Here is a 21,041-nt window from a genome sequence, read left to right as displayed (position 1 = left end):
TCCCTGAATGCCAATGCAGGCATGATTGTTGTCATCGCCACCCTTTAGGCTTCTACTGTCGGCATACTCTGTGGTTTGCCTCTGCTTACTAAAGACATGAGACTTGCTACTGACACTCTCCAAATGTGAGTCATTTCCTCTGATTTTCAGGCATACGTCCCTTTGAGGGGGAGTAATCCCAGGAAGGTTGTGCTCGATATGAATTTGGACGTTATCTGGGGTTGGAGCTGGCCTTTTTGAGTCTCTTTTTCTGTGTTAGTACTTATGATATATTAGCTTATTTAATGTCCACCTGGCAAAGTCTGTGAGGGTTATTTTACTTCCTTGTGCCTCAGTTTTTTATCTATGAGGTAGAGAGAGTAATTGTCCATGTTTGTAGATGATCGATCTAAGTTCACCTGACTCATCTCGAAAATGGGAAGAAATAACCTCATTAATTATTTTTTCCTGTGACCTGTAAAATGTGACAATGCACAGTGCTGTGCCATCATATCGTGAGTACTCACTGCGTATTTCATGTGACTTCTTTAAGAAGTGATAAAGAATGGTCAACATATTTGTCCCAGGGATGCAAACATCTTTTATAATTTACCTCCTTTCAAGGCCTTAGAACTCTCAAAAAAATTGTAATTTCACAGAATGCCAATAAATTCTATTTGGGTTACGAGGAGACCCAATGTCACCTTTCTACAAATAATTCCATTGTACTGCTAAATGAGCCTTACCAAAATATGTGCACTTGGGGATGTAGCGTATTGAGTGGGAGTTATTGGTGAAAGGGGTTGAGGAATTAGCAGAAGAACTGTGATCTCAAGGCTGCCATTTAAAATAGACCTCTCTTCTCTTTGAGTGGTGTCATAGCCATTATTGACTGAGAACTCATGACATGTCTGGGATAATTTATCTCCAGTTCACACATCAGCTCTTCAAGATAACATATTGTTCCTCAGTCTGCAAAATGGAGATAAGGATTTAGATAAATGCCCCAACGTCATACACAATCAGTAGTACTTAGGACATAAAAAATTGTTTGTTTTTCTTTTCCTGATCCCCAATACAGAACCCTCTTCACTATATTCATCTGGCTATTATTGGTCATATTAATAATTATAATCAGAATGGAGAAAGCGATAAAACAGGAATGGAATAAGGAGGAACTTATTACAATAAGATGAAAGGATGAGTAAATAAATAAAGCGTTGTGTTCATTAGTGAGTCTGACAGAAGAATTCCAGAAGAAAGGATAAACTTTGCTCCATAAGCTATAGATAATAAAAATCATAATCATAGGTGCTTACTATGACGTACTAGGTACTTTTCCATTAAGTTTATTGCAAGGATTGTAAGAGATAATCTGTGCTAAGTATTGTCTGTATGTCTGCTTTATATTTGAAGCATCTAAGATTTGGAGAAGTCCAATAACTTGCCAAAGGCACACAATGAGACATCAAAAGGACTTAGATTTGCCAGGTACTCTGATGTCTATGCCATTGTCCAAATCACTCAGCAATACTGTTGCTTGTCAAATGCTGATATTTCTTATCAAGGCATCTTTTAAGGATACAATGGGTTGGGACTTGATATTAAAGTAAATGACATAGAAAAAGATGAGAAACTTTAATTAAAGATGAAGAGGCAGCCTTTACTACAGAAAATTGTGTGCCATGAACAGGGCATTGAGTATTTTACTGAAAGCAAGCTATACTATTTATTTCACAAATAAAACATGGTGGTGAACTATGATTAATCCAGCACGTCAATACAGGAGAAGGCTTTGGCCATGTGGCTTAGGACATAATATTTTATTTCAGGTGGAAGCATAGTCCCCTAAAACAAGAATAAATTATGTTATAATTCATACATAGATTTCAAAAATAATAATAGTAAATTACTGATCAACACAAAACAAAATGTTGGTTCCAAGTAATTGCTTTTTCCTATGATTTCAATACTTTTTAGTCAAATTCTGTTCTAAATGAGTACTATTTTCTTTTTAATTTCTTTTTAAGAGGCTACCACCTTTTCTTCTGCCCTCTCTTCTTCCAGGTATATATATATATATATATATTATATATATATTACTATTAATTCAATCAACTGTGTTGATTAATGGCAATGAAGTAGATAGAACATACAGTCAGGATGACAAGAGGTGAACAATGTACTCTGATCGTGGCTTGGAGAGATCTCATTGAAAGAGGGCCTGCTCTGAATCTTTATGATTATTTTTTGTTGGACATAGGCAGTATTGGTTAGGTAGCTACACCAATGGTTTCTGCTTTGCTAGTCATCTAAATTATAGATATTGAGTTGCTATAACCTTGTGGCTGGGACTTGCTATGGCTTAAGGTCACCATTTTAAGCCAGTATGGCATGGTAGAAAGTATGCTGGGTTTGAAATCAAAAGATATGCATTTGAATCTTGTAACTCAAGCTCGATGTGTAGAGTTGCCAGATAGAATACAGGAATCCCCGTTAAATTTGAATCTTAATTAAACATTAGATGCTATTTCCTGTTTGTTTTCGTATAAGAATATTCAAAATATGGTATGAGACATGCTTACAGTAGAAATTGTTCATTGTTCATATGAAATTCAAATTTAAATGGCCATCCTCTATTTTCGTTTGCTAAATATGACTTTGAGAAAATTCATGGACTAAAACTCTTGGAACTGAATAATGTAATTAAATAATTATTCCTTGCCTACCTCACAGACTTGTTGAGAGGATTAAGTAATGAATCAACTTCTACCATTCATATCAGTGGCTGTGTCAACAACTTTTGAACTTATTTAAATAAAATTAATATCTCATTACACATTAAATAACACATTAAATAATCCTTGCCCTTGACTATGACATTCTTTGTCCCACTGATTAATATAACTTTCCATTTAACTTTGATAAATATTCCTATATTGTCTACTTACATATTATTCTCAGATGCATCTAATTGTATAAAAGGATAAAAATTGGATTGAAAGGATACTCTTCCTCTATGGATGGCAAATGCCAGTGGGTCTAAGGGATGATGGAAGGTCAAAGTACCTCTACCATTCAACAAAGTTCCTTGCACAGAGGAGTTGATTTGTAGGGGTTTATTTAGTGATGTATAGTTATATCAGTGAAAAATCAATGCATCAACTAAGAGAGAGAGTGGGAGATATCTGTCCAATTATGTGGATCTTAGCAGTTACCTAGTGAATTCAAGCCTATAGACAAAGTGAAAAATAGTAGTTCCTGAACCAGATATGCTGACTGAGCTCTATTTCTCTTAAAATATGGGCAAAAAGAATGAATTGGAAAAAAAAATCAGCCAATCTGAGGTCCTGAGTCATTCAAACTCAGAAGTGTTAGCAAAACTTAGCATATTGCTTACATATTTAGATGAGAGGGAAAAGACAGCTTTAATTCAAATTTGTGTGATGATTAAATTGGTCCATAATTACATAAATAGAACCAATGGATGGTACAGATGTCAGCAAAATATTAAATGGTCTCTGAGATGCATTTTTAACTCAGTTGTCATTGGAATCCTGGGTCTCTTTCCAATTTCAATTTCTAATGGTAACAATTAAGTCCTTTAAAATTCTATGAGCCTGGACTATTTTGCATGAACTTTAGATTTGATTTGAAAGATTTTTTTTGTGGAAAAATGCTGAAGTCAATAGATATTTTGAATATTGAAAAGTAGTAAGAGCCAGATTAGTAATAAGTGTTTAAGTTAGTTTTCCAGTGGACCTTGCAAAAATTTAAATAATTGAATTTTATTGTTTTTTGATGAGTGGCTTGTATGTCTCAAACTTGCTTGTCATCTGAAATTTATTTTCCAACTAGGGCAAAAGACCAAAAAAGTGTTATTCATCTCTATAACCATTTGAACATTTTTCAAGCATATTTGTAAAACTGCAGAGCTAATTCAATAATTTATTGAAATTATTATAAAAGTTTAGCAAATCATGCATTGCGTTCAGATCCTGATATATGCTAGATTTCCTGTTTTTACGAGTCAGCAGCTTTATAACTATAACCACTTGAATTTCAAATGATAAATTTATATCTACCATAGCCCCAGAATGCATAAAAAATGATAAGAGGGTGCCCTTTAGAGAGATTTAAAAAGAATTGTACATTTCGTAATTTGATATATGTAACATAATCCATTATACACCAGGGTTTGTATTGTGCCAGCAAATGTGAAAGGGAATGCAGACTCTTGTCTGTGCCCAGCACAAGGCAACACAACAGAGACATGTTTCCTTGAGTTATGAACCACTGGCTCCCTGGTATGCAGTGCTCTCTATCCTCTGCCGGAAGGGGTGCATATGTAACACACTGAAGGGCTCTGTGGGCTTAATTACTACGTTAGAGTTTGGCAGAACGAGAAAGAAAGGATGGCAAGGAAAGTGAGAAAAAGAATTCTAGAGTCGTCTCCACAGGGCTACAGAATCCATAGAAATACTATTTCACAGCCAAGGCAGAAAGCTATGTTTTCTGTTCTTTGGGACTCCTTCTTTCCATATGTCTTTCTTACCAAGCTCATTACCTACTCATATACATTTCCCCCCAAAATAATTACCATCTTATTTGAATTTTCTTTGAACTTTCCCTGTTAAGATCTAATAATAAAGGCATGTATAAACAGATAATGTTAACATGATGCTTTTTTAGCTCTACTAAATATTAAAATTCTGAAGAACAGGGACTAAGTCTCATTAGCATAATATCCTGAGTACTTTGCCAATGACTAGAAAAATGGTAGAGTCAATAATCACATGATAATGGCTCATGAGACCACAAATATAGGGTTTTGAATCCAGATTGTCTACAAATTTTGTATGCAGTCAAGTTAAGTTCCCTGATTTTCAGTATGCTTGTGTGTAAGAAACATATGAAAAGGGAGACATTAGAAATGAGGATTAGAAAAAAATAATACAAGGAGAGCACATGGAACGTTAATCAAATGTTAGTGTTCTTGCAGTTTACTGTTCTATCTCCTGCCTCTCTTTTCTCACTTCTACAAAGGCTATTGCTGTAATTATTTACATAGGCTCTTAACTACATAGCACAATAAACCAAAAATTCATGCCTTGAGAGTTTGAGACTTTTGATTCTAGGCTATGAGTTCACAAAGGGATCTTGGATTAAGTTATATAATTCCTATTTATTTTATACGTGAACGTGGAGCCAAGGTGAATCAAGAACTCAGTCCAAGGCCACACAGTGTGTTAGGGGCTAAGTGGAGTCTAGAACTCTATCTGCAAAACACCACTTATTTTTTCTGTATACGTAATTGCTCAAGGAAAAATCTCTCTATTCCATTCTAAACCTCATACTGGATATCATTAAGCCAAATATCTGGCATCATGAGTAGCAAAATTGTCCCACATGACTTTGAAAAGTTATATATACATGAGAAATTTTTAAATTTAAAGTATTTATTGAAGTCCTATGCAAACTCCTAAGTATTCTACTGTTATATTTTATAGTCAATTAATCATGTGAAACATTCTACGTAACTCATCTGTACTATAGTACCAAAGAGTGAAGTCAAACAATTAGATCACATACAGGAACACTTAGCATAGTGAGCAACAGTTAACACTGTAGTGGACGAAGGCATATTCCTCTCCCCTTCTAGGTCCTTCTGGTTGGTCTAAGAATTAAGTTGACATGAGAGAGAATAACAGGAGAAAATCAAACAAATTTACTAACATGTATACATAGGAGAAACCCAGGGAAACTGAGTAACTCAGTAAAATAGCCAAAACCACCATCATAAATATAATCTTCAGCTAAGGACAAAAGAGGATGTTGGGTTAGTGTTTTGGGACTTCAAAGAAGAGTAAGGTAACTCATATGGAGATGGAAAAGCAAACGTTTGGTAAACAAATGTTTGCCATGCCTTGCCGAGACAATGGGCCATGGAGAGGACTTTGATCAAACGGGTCTTGCTAGGTTCCTCCTTGTCTACCACACCTAGTTTACTTTATACCATAGTTCTCTATGCTGATAGCTCCTTCCTGGAACAGGCCTTCTTTCTTAAATTCTTCTAGGCAGTTGGGGGAAGATTGAGGTTTCTAAGTCCTTTGTTCTTAAAAATAAGCCAGACACAAAAAAAAGAGACACATTTTGGAGTAGTAAATTCTGATCCCCTACAATAGGTGTTCAATAGTTAATTGCCAGATTGAGTCTTCACTTTTCTTTCTCCTTTGTTAAAAAACAGCAAAAAAAAAAAAAAAAAAAGGAAGGAAAAACAGAAAACATACATTCTAAGAAAATAGAAATCAGCAAGATAAAAGTCTTCATAAATGGCTGCTGCTGTAACTAAACAGAACTGGGGAAAGGAAGGGCAGCCCCTGACATTTTGCCTGTGCATGCACCAGTCATTTGGAATCTGTGTGAGGCTGAAGCATCTTGCAGTCTGTTTCAGGGTTAAGACAGCCTGCGTGAAGAGGCATATTCATCTCTACCTGTGATTTGTTTTGTCGTTGCTTTGCTTTATTGTTCTCACTTTGGAAATCCCTGCCCTCACCTGCCCAAAAAAGAAACCCACTGAGCACTAACATGGAAAGAAATTTTTTCCTAAATTCTGGAGCTTTTGAGTGAGTGGAAGAGAATCCCAGTGCTTTGGATGCTGGAGAGAAAGAAGAAAGCATTTCTACAACCGTGCAAACACCAAGTTGATAAAGCCAAAGGCAGACAGTAGGTCCTGAATGCGTTCAAACCAAAGTCACCATTTACTGCTCCCAGAATGTGCCTAAAATTCCATCTCCTCCTTCACCAACATTTTGTTTTCCTTAGAAATAGCTTAGGTTGCAAAAGTTGAGTTGATTAGTATTTGATCAACAACTTTTTAAAATGCATCAGAAGGACACTAGTTTTTCCTGTGAGCAGTCTGGCTTCCCAGTTTAGAAGTGTAAACAGGTCTAGCTAATTAGAGCATCGAATATGTCCCCTTCTTTAAGTAAAAAAAGAATAAGGCCTCTGATATGAATGTGCTTGTGTACTCAGGCAAACGCACTAAGCCTATTTGGGAATCCGCTGCCAGGGCCTCCCCATCTGCTGCAGCAGTGGCACGCTGGCCTGTGAAGCCCACTGCCTTCCGTGCATCTCATGGGGCTATCCTCTGGAACCTTCTCTCTGGAGCTGTCAGCTACTGAGACACTCTGTGGCCACCTTTGACCTCAGTCCCTAATCCACTCTGACACATTCCAGGCTGTTGCACTGGATCATTCGATCTGGTTCATTGCACACCATTCTAGCCAACAACAGGCATGTCCTTTTTCCCATCTGCATGTTCTAGTTTAGGCTGGGTCAGGAGAGATGTCACTGCTTCTCTACCTCACTCCTGACAGCTCTCTGATTTTCAGTGTTTAACTTTGTAAATACTAACTTGCAAAGACCTGAAGTCGAGTGACAGATATATTTGTACATTCAGCATTGTGAGAATAGTTTTGTTTGTTTACTGGTTTAGAAGGGCACCAGAATGCCCTTTTAAACATAGCCTATCTCTACTTCATCTAACCACCTTGTCCTCCTTCCTGAGCATTACAAATTATTGTTGTTATTACCATTATCCATTTTTCAAGGCTCATTTCCAATGCCACCTGCTTTGAGAAGCTTTCCCAAACTGCCGCACTATAAATGAAGATCAATCATTCCTACGTCATCTCTAAACACTTTTTAACTCTATGTATCCCCTTTATATAATCCTTCTGAATAAATACAAGGATTTCCTTACTTTGTGTTTCACACCTCTTATTAGGTACCAGATATATGGTGGCAAACAAGTAGTCTGATAGAACTCTCAGTCTAATAGAAGACCCACATGATAATACATAGTTAAGACAGATGAGTATAAAGAAAATAAAACACTGTGAGGAGAAAATTATTAATTATCCCTCGGGGAATCAAGAAAAGTCGCTTGGGGCCAGCCCAGTGACACAGAGGTTAAGTTCGTGTGCTCCACTTTGGTGACCCGGGACTTGCCATTTCAGATCTCTGGCGTGCACCTATACACTGCTTATCAAGTTGTGCTGTGGCAGGTGTCCCGTGAATAAAATACTGGAAGATGGGCAGAGATGTTAGTTCAGGGCCAATCCTCCTCAGCAAAAAGAGGAGGATTTGTGGCAGATGTTAGTTCAGGGCTAATCTTCCTAAAAAAACCCAAAAAAACCAGAAATGTCACATGGAAGGAGGGCAATAACTACAAGAACAAACAGACCAGAGTTTGAATTCCCATTACAACAGTTACTAGATGCTCAGTCTTGAGCAAGGTGTTAAATATGATGAGCAAGGTTTGGTGATATACTCATTGTCAAAATGGTGATCATAACTGACAGGTTCATAGTCTGAGGAATAAAAGCCATAATTAAATGAGATAATGTGTGTCAAGCACATAGGACCACAATCAAAACTTAAATAGTATATGCTTCATTCATAGTAGGGTAAAGGGGTCACATCAAAATACAAGTCAAAATGAAGACACTATCAATAATTTTCGTTTAGTCTGGACAGCCCACAGACATGTTGATTAACTCAATGGCACTGGTGTCAGCAGGTGCAAAATGGAAATTAAGTGGCCATGGACTTAACAGTGATAGAAGACTCTTGCCTGTCTGATTTCAGTAGCTCCATTTTATACATCATTACTCTGAATGAAGGACCTCACCTCCATACCACAAAGAATCAGCATGTGTGTGTGTGTGTGTGTGTGTGTTTATAGGGTGAGGGTTTATCACACTAAAGAGAGTGATCAAAATCCAAGGATGCTCCCTTCTGGAGTGTGTGCATGTGTTGTGGGGTAGTGGCGGTGGCAGTGGAGGGTGGTGGGTATACTCTAGATGATGCTGTTCTGACATCCACCATGAGGAGATTTTCTTCCATTTTATTAGACATGTTTTTTCATATTTTGGAGTCATTTGCCTGCTGAAGAGCTATATTTTTGTTTTAGTCCTACCTTCAGATGAGAAAGGAGCTGATGAAATTATCTTGCTGGCAGGAAAGAGGCAATCCTCAAGGTCACTCTCTTTCCCATGCCCGACTGGATTCACAATTCTGGGGTTGAGAGGAGTCAAAAGAATCCTGACTTCATTATGATCCAGGTTTTTGGCCAGATGATGGTGGCCAAGGAAAGATGAATAAATATCTGGTCTACTTTTTCAAGTAATTCTGACATAGGAACACACTCCCTCTTCCAGAGTCATGGTTTGGGCAGTGAGGAAAAGAGAAATTCTCTTCTTCTTTATTCCATTTTGTGTGTTTCAAAGCAAGGATTTAATTCTCTCTCCATTCAGCCTAACTTGTTTACTAAAATCTAATAGTATAAGGGGAGAGAATATTTGAGAGAAGCATTTTATAAGTCTAACTATTAGATAACTTACAAAGTTAGAAAGAAAGCAATGGGGCCTTGGAACAAAGCTCTGGCGTCAGACAAACTTGCATCTGTTGGATCTAGCTGTCACTTCTGGCCAAGCCATTTAAACTCTTGGCATCACATATCTTTTCCTGTAAAAAGGACTAGTAACACCTGCTTCATAGGGTTGGTCTGAGGTTTAGATGATATAATATGGTAGAATGTCTGACTCACAGTCAAGTTTGATATATTTCGGTATCTTGAGTCTTTTCTTTTCTTGCTTCTTTCCTCCAAAATCAGTCCCAAACATTTATTCTATAGGTAATCTCAGGCACAAAAGTATACTATGATAGAGTAGGAAGAATGAGAAAGAATGTGGGTCAATGAGTCAGAACACCTAGCACTGCAACCTAGAGAAACAGGTTGTTATCTTATTTTGGGTGGCAGAAAGAGGTCTTACTGACCTCTGAAGTGATTTTTAAGTTGAGAACTAAATAACATCTGGAGGCATTGCATTCTAGGGATGGTAAACAGTTAGAAAATTGGACTTAAATGAGAGCTTGGTGTAATGAAAGCAAAGACAGCCAATATGGTTAAAACTTTGAGAGGTAGCGTGACATTGACTCCAGCAAAAAAGCTGTATCTTTAAAAGCAGCCACAATTGGAACCAGCTGATAACATTTAGGATCATCCACTGTTAGTTTCCAAGATCTCTCTGTCTTTCACATAGGCCAAATAGATATGGTGAATAGATGTGATGGGAATCACTGTCCCTGGATATTTTGAATTCTTGACTGTGGCTCTAATCTCAACAATCTCTCCAGAAACCCAAGAGTACTTTTGCTTTACTGTTAAGGTGGAAAAGGCAGTCTTAGAGGATTTAACTTGCCCTTTCTTACCATAATATCCTTCATTGCATAGACATCAATGTGAAGATTTTGCAAGTGGCAATTCAACTATGCATTTCAGACCTGGAGAAATAGCCATGGAGTGGGTTCTATGACACGCCAAATCCACCATGTAACGGAACACAGCCAACATTCTATTAATCACTTGACCTTCATTGCTCTGTAGTCTAACTGGAGAATCATATGGTATTTTGTGTCTTTAGGATTGAGTGACAGTTAAGAGTAATGCCACTAATGTCTGAAAAGACTGGTTATTCTCTTTCCCAATACACACTCGCTTTTGGAATTGGTCACAGGGCCCTTTGGTAAAGCTAGGAGGAATAGTTTCACATTATAAAATTTTGGTGGTAAGATGATGCAGCCTCCACCTCTCCCATTCAAGGGGTTCTGGTTCTGTGAACTGCCTAGAGTCTTGACGTTATTTGAGAAGTGGTGGTTCTTTATTGTAACTATTCAATTCAGATTTATGTTCACCAGTTTCGAGCTTTTCTGCTACTCATTATGGTGACCGCATCCACCTTATCCTTGGAAGGCAGGGTTCATACTTGGCCCCTGGCATTCTGATGTCCCATCATATTCACTAGATTCAGGGAGCAATTAAGTGGCAGCATTTTCTAGTGTTTCCCTTGGCCTACAGAGAGGACCTATTACAGAGTTTCTCAAGACTGTCATTATTCCCCTGCCTAACATATTTCTCAAATTCTTAGGATAGGGAATATTCCCTGGAATCTCCCAAGGGGCATAGTTCAGAAGTGGCCAAGACGGTAAACACTCACAAGAATTCTAATCTCCCTAAGCCTTTGGATAATTTTCTATAATATATCAAGAAAGTTTAAGAATCTCAGATTTGGGGCCAGGTGTCAATCAATCAACCAAGTAAACTGTAAACTCGAAGCATTATGAGATACAAACAAACAAAAATACTTGCATTTTAAAAGAATTTATCACTCTTTTTCATAACATATACTATTAGGTGCAAGTGGAAAAGTAGAGATGGTGTTGGCTCTGGAGTCAGATGGACAGGGGTTCAATACTGACTTCAATATAGGTTAGTTTTGTGCCTTGAAAATGGGTTTCCTAATGGCATGGTTATGTGGATTAATCACCTCCATTTTTAGAGAAGAGAAAAAGTATTAATGAGATAGTGGATATTAAAAAAATCTATCAGATAGTAGTCTAGGAGCATCCACAGAGCTAAATAACAGCTCTTTGAGTGCTGCCTGATTCCCTGAAAACGACTTTAGGGATCACACATTCTAATTCCCCATTTTAAAAGTAAAGACCTTGAGGTTTATCCTGAAAAGATGGAATAAGTTTCCAGAGTGGAAAACTTGGTAGTATAAAGATAAATGATTCCTTGACTCACAGAATTCCTTGTGAAATGATCTCAGATGATATTTAAAGCAACTGGTTAAATTTGAACTCTCTTGAATTGGAGAAAATATATGAGAAAAAATTTTAAAAAATAATTGCATGATAGATATGTACCTAATAATATTTGGGGAGAATGCAAAGTAAACTTGATTCAAAGATGATATATTTTATCATGAATATGCATGAGGAACTATACTAAATACCAAAGAAAAAATACTAAGCAAAGAGTAATATTCATTTCTAACCAAGTACAATTGTTACCACCTAAGGAGATGGGGTCATCAGCCTGCCACAACACATGCCAATAGTCAAGAGACAAGGAGGTAGGAGAGAAAGGACTTTTTATTACAGCTTGCTAGCAAGGGGGAAGATGGCTGACTAATGTCTGAAAGAACCATATTACAGAACAAATACTACAGGCCAGTTACATAGGGAGCTGGTCTCCATGTGGGGGAGGCATCTGGTCTCTAGGTGGGAGTAGACATCTAGTCTTGGTTCCTGATAGTCTTTTGTTTTCCTGGATATGTATCAGAGACCAGAGAAACACCCTATACCCTGATCTTTCAGTTGTCGTTGATGATGGCTATCAGCATAGACTCTCTGCCTGGGGGTCATCACATTCCTAAGGAACTCAAAAGAACAAAGTTACCAACGGATAGCAGCTAGTCGGGGCCATAAAATCTACAGAGCATGTCTGGGTGAGTTAATGAGATCCTTCAAAGTTACAATATGGTTTCTTTTCTACAATACGGCTTCTTTTAAATCAACCTGGTGTTGAGCCAGTATCAAAATTTTATAGTAATGAAAACAAACTTTGAATGTACAAATTGGAATTATTGTGGCAAATTGGAACCTTCTAGTGTGGCATAGACACTGTTGTTGACAGAGTATTTGTTTATTCATTAGTTGAATATTTAGTAAGCACCTGCCATGGGTCAGGCACCATCAATCTACGTGTTGGGATATAGTAATGAACAAACATGAATCCTTGGTCTTGAGGATTTTATATTGGGGTAGGGAGGATGGCAGACAAGTAATAAATAAATATGTAAGCTTTGTAGAATGTCTTATGGTAGGAAAAAAATAAACAAGTTCAGGAAATAGAGAGTGGTGGGAATGAGACCACTCTTCTATGACGAGTGATTAGGGAAGCCCTCACTCATAAAGTTCCATTTGTGCAGAGATATGAAGGAACAGAAAGAGTGAAATAAAGCAGTATGTGCAAATGCTCTGCACAAAGCTTGGCTAGAATGGTCCAGGAACAGCAAAAATACCAGCGCCAGGGGTAGAGTGAATAAAGGGGAGAGTTGAAGGAGATGAAGTCAGATGTGTAATGGATCTGGGGTCAGAGGGAAGGTTAGCAGGGGACACATCGTGTACAGTCTTAAAGATTAAAGGCACATACTTTTCATCATATGGCAAGTCATTGGGGAGTTCTGAATAGAGGAGTGACATCTGATTTACACCAAGATCATCATGGTTGCTTTGTAAGAGCAGAAGTTAGTTAGCAACGATACAATGACAAAGCTTGTATTGTTTTCTTGCTGTGTGATTTTGGACAAATTAACATATGTACATTTAGCAGCTATATCTGTGAAATAAGATATTGACACTGAAATAATTGACCGGTGTGTTGTGACAATTTGCTTGGATAATGCACGTGATCTCATAGTCCAAACACGAGCCTAACTTTGGAGAGAGAGGTGAGGGCAAGATCTAATTAAGGTGAAAAAATAAACAACAAAAAAATACATACGGACAAAGCATACAGATCCCATTGGAAATCTCTGTGTAGTTTTAGTTTGGGGAATTAACAACAATTGTTCAAAAAAAAAAAAAAGAAGACATAAGAACATGGATATCTAGTTAGGGCCACATTTTCAGCCTGGTCTCAAGTGTTTATATATTTAATATTTATTTAACAGGCAATCTATAGCTAGTTAATTAGATAGCATGCTTAATATCTCATTTTCTTTCGTTATATGGGTAAATGCTAATTAAATTCCTGAGCAGTCCTCACAAGTGTAATGTAATAATAGGAACATCGTCACACGCTTATTGGTTCTGCAGATTTGAATTAATTACATTGCAAGTAGATTTATTTTTCATATATTTATACCTCAATAGGTGTTCTTCCCCGACAATCATGGGGGATTTAATTTCCATACCACCACCTTATTAATTCTAAATGAAATATATTTAGTAGGAGTTTAATACTTGCTGAAGCTCTAGTTAGTGATACTTCTTCCACACATCTGGATTTTGAAATTCATTTTGCCTTATGCTGCTAAAAAAGAATAGAGACAATTAACAAGGCAGTAAGAGAGACTACAGAATTTAATTTGGAGACAAGCCACGGAATTTGCTAATCGACTGTGCTTCATTAGCATCTTGGGGGACATTTCTTGGTTTGGGCAACCATTTTTCTCCTTTTACCTTTGGACTTGAGAAGATACTTTTATAAAAAGCAAAATACATTTGTATCTTTTACTCTGATTCTTTCTCTCCATTCCCACTGACGCTGCTGCCTTAATTCCAAGATTTATCCTCTCCTGTCTCACCTGAGCCATCTTAGTAGCTTTCTTCTTCTACTCAATGTGTCAAGTCTATCCTTCTCCCATCCGTTCTGCACACAGCTATCCGAGTAATCTTTCACATATCCAAATTATGATCTTGCTACTCCTTTCCTGGAATGCTTTATCTCCAGAATATTTACCAATGACATGTACCGTGTTCTTGCTTACCCTTGCAATATCATTCTTCACCGTTGTCCGCATCGCTCCCCAAACCAGACTGTTGTATGAAATTCCCAGTGCACGAATGCTTCTAAGTGTTTGCTGGGACCCTCACCTCCCTTTCCTAGCTAACTCTAACCCATCACTCAAAACTCAGATGTGCGCTGATTAAATAAAGAAACAAATATCTGTGTTGATTTTGAATTATCTAATGCCAAGTCCATTTTATTTTTCTGTGGTCATGGCTCCCAGGATAGGGATTTTGAAAAGAATGGGAAGTTTGCCCTTCCTTTCACGATTAGTTTTCTCTTTAATGTATTCCTAAAGTAGTTCCCTCTATCATAGGAATGATCACACATTTCCTGTTTCCTAATTTGTCACTCCCGTTGAACCCAGACACTGTCTTATAAGTATTTAATACATTTATCCAATATTCATTTACTGAGTCCCTACTGGATACTAGGAACTGTGCATGCTGAATGTAAAATAAGTATAAATGTAAATAAGCGCACACAGTAGGTACTCATAAATACTAGCTCCTGTTATGATAAACAATATGCTTATACTGTAAACAAGGAAACAAAGGGTTCAAAGTCTTCTTCCAAGGCAAATAATGTATAACAATGCTTGCCTTTTATGTGCTTATCAATAAATAATAAAGACATAGAACATATAAATAAACCAGAAAAAATAAATAATATAGAGCCTGCAGTTTCATCAATAAATCATACATTTCTCCCAGGTTGATAGAGAATTTACATTTATTTGATGATATTGATGATTGTGATAGCCTGAAAATTTTGAAGAAAATTACAGTTAGATATTTCAAAAGGAATAACTGCAAAGGAGATGAGAATAATTTATAAGTGTGTATATCTATATGGCTAAGTTATGAATTTTTAGCAAAAATTTGGAGGATCAGAGAACTGAAGAACTAGGAGAGGAAAAGGGGCAAAATTGGTTCCAGACTAATTTTCTCTACAAAACTGTACCCAGCCCTTTGCAATCTAAAAATACCCTTCTTAAGGGCTATTGTATTTAACAGTGAGCCTTGGTAGAAAGGTAAGGACCTGCATTGTAATGAATAAGGGAACAGAAGCTTAAAGCGAGGGAAAGCAACTCAACAAAAGTCACAGACATAGTTAGTGGCAGAACAGCTGCTACAACTCTGTATTTCCATTATTTAATATGGGGCTCTTTCCACTCTACCATTGTTGAACCTTTCCTCCTACTTCCCTTGTGAGCTCTTTGGAAAGTGTCTATTTCAGTCATCTGCTGAGTTTGGGAAACATTTTGTGTTCATGAATTTAAATAATTTAAATATTAAGATTCTCTTGTCTTAGCTTTTATTAAAGAAGTTATTCAAAATTTAACAACAAAAAGCCCCTGTTTATAGTTAAGAATAAGAAAATAACAGGGTGTTATCATCCATTAACACAGTATTCTTCATAGTTTTTGCTGTTGATTTGTCATAGAGAGGAAATTCTGGCATTTGAGAATGGAATTACAGTGCGTACTGCTCCTCAACAACTTAAGATCCCTTTTGGTCCAGGAAGACTTCTTTCTTGGCCACTCTGTCTGTATCAATTATTTTAGATGATCAATTATCTTCAGTCCTTCTCTGATTTTTCTTTCATCTTCCTGGGTTTGGGCTAATGTTTGTATCCGATCTCTCCAAGATCCCTTTCTTGGTTTGGTTCATTCAGCCTTCTCCCATCTCTAAATTATTCCTGGTTCACAGTATTCTACCTGAGCTTATCCTTGCCTTTACCAGCTTCAGTTTCTGCTCCCCCTAGTCTAAATTCCCTGGCAAGATTGTATCTATGTGGGAGACGTTCATTTCTTCATGTTTTGAGAATGAGGGAAGGAGAGAAATCAAATCTTTTGTCTTATCACTACAATTAGAATCAATGGAATACTAGAGATGTTAATCACATCACTGACATTATAACTCCATTTAGACCTTCTTTTTTTCTTTTTTACATATTCTAAGCTCCAGATAATCTAAACTAGTATCTGCTTTTTTTTTTTTTTGCTGAGAAAGATTCGGCCTGAGCTAACATCTGTTGCCAATCTTCCTCTTTTTTTTTAACTCAAAGCTTCAGTACATAGTTGCATATTCTATTTGCAGGTCTTTCTAGTTCTTCTATGTGAACCACTGCCTCAGCATGGCTACTTACAGACAAGTGGTGTGGTTTCGCACCTGGGAACAAAACTCTGCCTGCTGAACTTTTTAACCACCAGGGTGTCAGTGCTGACTATCACATCTGCTTCTTAAGCCAGTGGTTCTCAAACTTTAACCTACATCAGAATCACCTGGCGGGTTTGTTAAAACACAGATTATTGGTCCCTATCATCAAGGGTTCTCATTCAGTAGGTTTGGGTAGGACCTAAGAATTTGTATTTCTAACAAGTTTCCAGATGATGTGGATGATTCTGGTCTAAATAGCACTTTGAAAACCACTGTTCTAAACATATTTTGATTACTTTCACCTCCATAATTTACAGTCCTCATCTGAAACATTTTGAACTCATCGCCACAATTTCAAACCAATCCATCCACTAAAACTCACTAAATGCTGTCTTCAGGTATCTATTGATTGAATACGTATTGAGGTCCTACTATGTGTCAGGAACTGAATTTGGTCTGTGTCCACAGGAAGATTAGATTACAAAGCCATCCTTCATCACTCCAGCTAGAAAGGGTTGATACCTTGTTCCTCATAGCATGACTACTGTCCTCCACTACGTTGTGACTCAAATCGTTGTCTTTAGACCAGCATCATTGGCATCACTTGGAACTTGACAGCTGTGTAATCTCAGATCCTACCTCAGACCTACAAAATCAGAATCTGCATTTTGTTAAGATACTAGTTGATTTGTATGCAAATTCAAATTTAAGAAGTATTGCTTCACTATACTCCAAACTCCTTTAGTTAAAATTCCTGGTTTTATTTAGCTTTGAATCTCCCAAAATACCTAGAAAAATGTATTGCTCCGTGATGGAAGGGGGAGAGAAGAAGCAGGCGAAACATCCTTGCCATTTTGTTAAGATTTACTTAGTGTATGTAAAGCTTTAGCTCAATGCCTGACACAAGCTCATTTAATCTTTACAACTGAAAGTAACTAACTATGGCTTGTTGTATTGAATCAAATTGACTTTGCTTGAAATTATTCTGGAATAACGGCAAACTGCAAGCATCTCATCAAAATTGTAGAGGGAGTAGAAGATACCTAAAATCCTTACACAAAAGACATTGCTTTCAAAATTATATTCTGCTCTCTTAAGCATAGTGATTATTATTGACAATAGCCATGACTTTTTGAGCAATATGTTAATCACCAAGTTAGATGTTTTGTTTGACGGGATTTTGTTACAATGGTTAATTGAGAAAATGTTATTATCTTCCCTACTTGTTTACTAATGAAAGTGAAATGACAGTCTCAAGGTCATGCAGCTTTAGATGAGAAAACTAAATAACAAAATGGCCAAGATCTGAATGCGTCAAAGAAAACTTCATTTTCTTGGCTGATCAATATTTAGTGTTAAGGAACCTCTGAAGAACCATTTAATTTTACTATTTTGTGAGATAAACTTTTGTCCACAACTCTGGTTATGGACTGCATTCTAAAAAACTGTACTAATTTTCTTGAGAACCAGCTTCATGAGACATATACAAGTCATAGCTGTGCCTGGCGTATCACCTAGCTTAATGGTTAGCAGTTTTTAATGGGGATAGGAGGATGGTGTTTGCCCTTAAGGACATAGGACAATGTCTAGAGATATTTTTGGTTGTCACAACTGAAAATAGGGGTTCTATTGACATCTAGTAGATAGAGATCAGGGATGTTGTTAAATAGCCTACAATGCACAAGACAGCCCCACCTAACAGTTATCCGGCCCAAACTGTCAGTAGTTCTGAGGTGAGAAACTATGATCTGACTTAATGCATCACGCAGAATAGATATAAAGACAATATTTATTGAGTCAAACAATTTGAGACAGAATAGGGTTTCTGAAGGAATATACATATGAATAAATTAATAAAAAGTTTAAGTGACTCTATGAAAAATGCACAGATAAGTGCTAGAGTCATAACTTGAATCTATTTTCTTGCTTAATGACTTCTATCTTGTCCACAATACAATGTACAAATACACACTTCTGACTGACAGTGATATCCTGTTCCATTATATCTCACCTCTCTTAAACTACACTACAACGCAGTGTTGTGATTAAGCAGCTGAGCTCTAGAGTCCGATTACTTGAGTTTTAACCTTGACTTTACTATTTACTAGCTTTATGACCAGTTATTTAAATTCTCCTTTTCCTCCTCCTCCTCCTCTTTCTCCTTCTTTTTGTCTCAAGATCATGATCTGTTAAATAATAATGTTCAGAACATCATTAAAATTGATAACATAGTTTCTGGCACACAAAAATACTAATGAATGCTTCCTGAGCACAAACTTTAAGCCATTTAACAGGGCCAATGTATCAAACACTTCTTATGACTGACTGCCATCTTGTCAGTGAAATTTTTGATTCCAATCTTGGCCATGGCCAGTAGCATCCAGCAACATGAAAGTACACAGGATTTAATTAAACCTTGGACAAGTTTTGAGTGATAGAGAGTGGCAGCCAGTGGGTAAAACTCCTGTATTCTGTCCCTTGGGATAACAATTTGAGGCATAATCTGCTCAGTTCCTCAGGGGTTACCCTTCAAAACTGACCCCTAGTTGCAAACAGTGTGGATCAACTTAACAACACGTCTTTGGATTAGATTTTCCTCCTTCAGTGTCAGCTCATCCTTTTCCTTCACTGTTGTTGCTTGTAATCACTTCTTGAATAATAATCTACTGTACAAAAGCCCTTTCTGAGGAATACTTTGTGAAAAAAAAGTCAAAGAAAGCAAAGCTCTACCTTTTTTTTTTCTGCGATATTAGAATTTAGACCTGATGATTTAAGCTTATTGAAAGTCGTAAACAGCCAACTAACAAAAAAATGCTGTAACAGCTGATGGCAATGGTACCAGCCCTCATGGCAATATTATAAAGTCTCTTTTGCTTTCCTAAAGAAAGAAAACTTGGAGAAACTCTAGATGTGGATATTGGTGAAAGCCCCTATGTTAAGAGTCACACAAAACTGTGAAAACACACACACACATTTTTCCCTCACCTGTTTAGCAAAAAGAATAATAGAGAATATCCATCTCTAAGAACAAAAGAAGGAACTATAACAAAAATGTCATGTAAATACAAAGAGGAAGCAAGTGGTAAAACCCAAATTTCCCATTATTCAGTCACGTCTATATATGATTGTGTGCATGTATTTCTGTATTTTCCTCCTTACAATGGTGACTGGAGAACATTATTGGTCCATATGTTGAGAGTTTGGGACTAATGATACAAGTTTTCACTTAACTAAATGGAAAAGCAGCATCATTAAGTCACGAAGGAACCTGGATTTTGTTTATGTTCACAAACTTTCAAGAAGTTCTGAGGTTATTGAGAACAAAGATCTGTTCACATTCAGTCATATATTCAGAAAATGGTATGACCAGACCATCCATCCCATGTCTGGAAAGAAGGCACCCAGCCAAAGTCAAATAAGATAGAGGCATCTCATCTCATGCTTAGGATGTTAGGCTGCAGAAACAGAAGGGCTTTGTATCCCAGATGCAGGATATTGATGGGAGAATAAAATCATGAAATATCCACAAAATCCAGACCTGGCAATTAATGTTCAGTTTTGAAAATGTGATTTAAAATATTTGGGGAAAACTATTTATAATAAGAACGTGTTTCAGAAATTATACTAAAAATCAGACAGAGAGCTTGATTTGATTTGGAAATGTTTGATTTATGAACACACAAGAGAAACATGCCAAAGGAAAGACCCATTGGGCTCTTCACTGATCATTGATAAATATTTGGAAATTGAAAATTCTCTGTATTTAAGCCTAAGCTTTTTAGAAGAATGCTAACTTTTGCAAAATTAAAAAAAGAAACTTGTAAGATAAAGGCAGAGAGTTAATGAGCGTCTAAATTGGAAGAAATCTTGGTGTTATCTGGCCCATTCATCACGTTTCATTTTACAAGTAAGAAAACTGAGTCTAACAAACAAGAGGGTGACTGTCTCGTGATCAATGACTGCTAGGTTGGCACTAGAACTCAATTCTTCAGAGTCTCACTTCAGTGTCCTTTCTGTTACACCAAATAGATTGGATTAACCGAAGATGCCAAGTAGGCACCTTTCCATCACCCTCTGCTTCTTCATTCTCCCCCACCCCCGTTCCATCCTCAACCTCCCAGCTGTCCATCCAAGTCTTCCTTGTGACTCATGCTGCCTTCCACTGCAGTGTGGAACACTTGCTTGGTGCCCAGGCACAAACCCACTTACAGGAAATTGCAGGACTGAATGTTTCAGAGATGCCTGGGGGATATATTTGGCCATTGAAGCTCTGAGAAGCATGAGCTGTATTCTTTTGAAATGGACTGATGATGACAACAAGCTTTTACTGAAGTGGCATTTTCTTCCCTGAGGGCTTAACTGCAGGAGGTCTGTGAAATATGAAAGGATTACTTCATTTTGTTTATTTATTTATTTAGTCTTTTTTAACAGTCTGTGGCCATTGCCTCCTCTCATCAAACTCCGACCCACAGATT

This window comes from Equus asinus, chromosome 28 (assembly GCF_041296235.1).
Source record: "Equus asinus isolate D_3611 breed Donkey chromosome 28, EquAss-T2T_v2, whole genome shotgun sequence".
In the NCBI taxonomy this organism is placed as follows: Eukaryota; Metazoa; Chordata; class Mammalia; order Perissodactyla; family Equidae; genus Equus; species Equus asinus.
Note: the sequence above shows the minus strand (reverse complement) of the source record.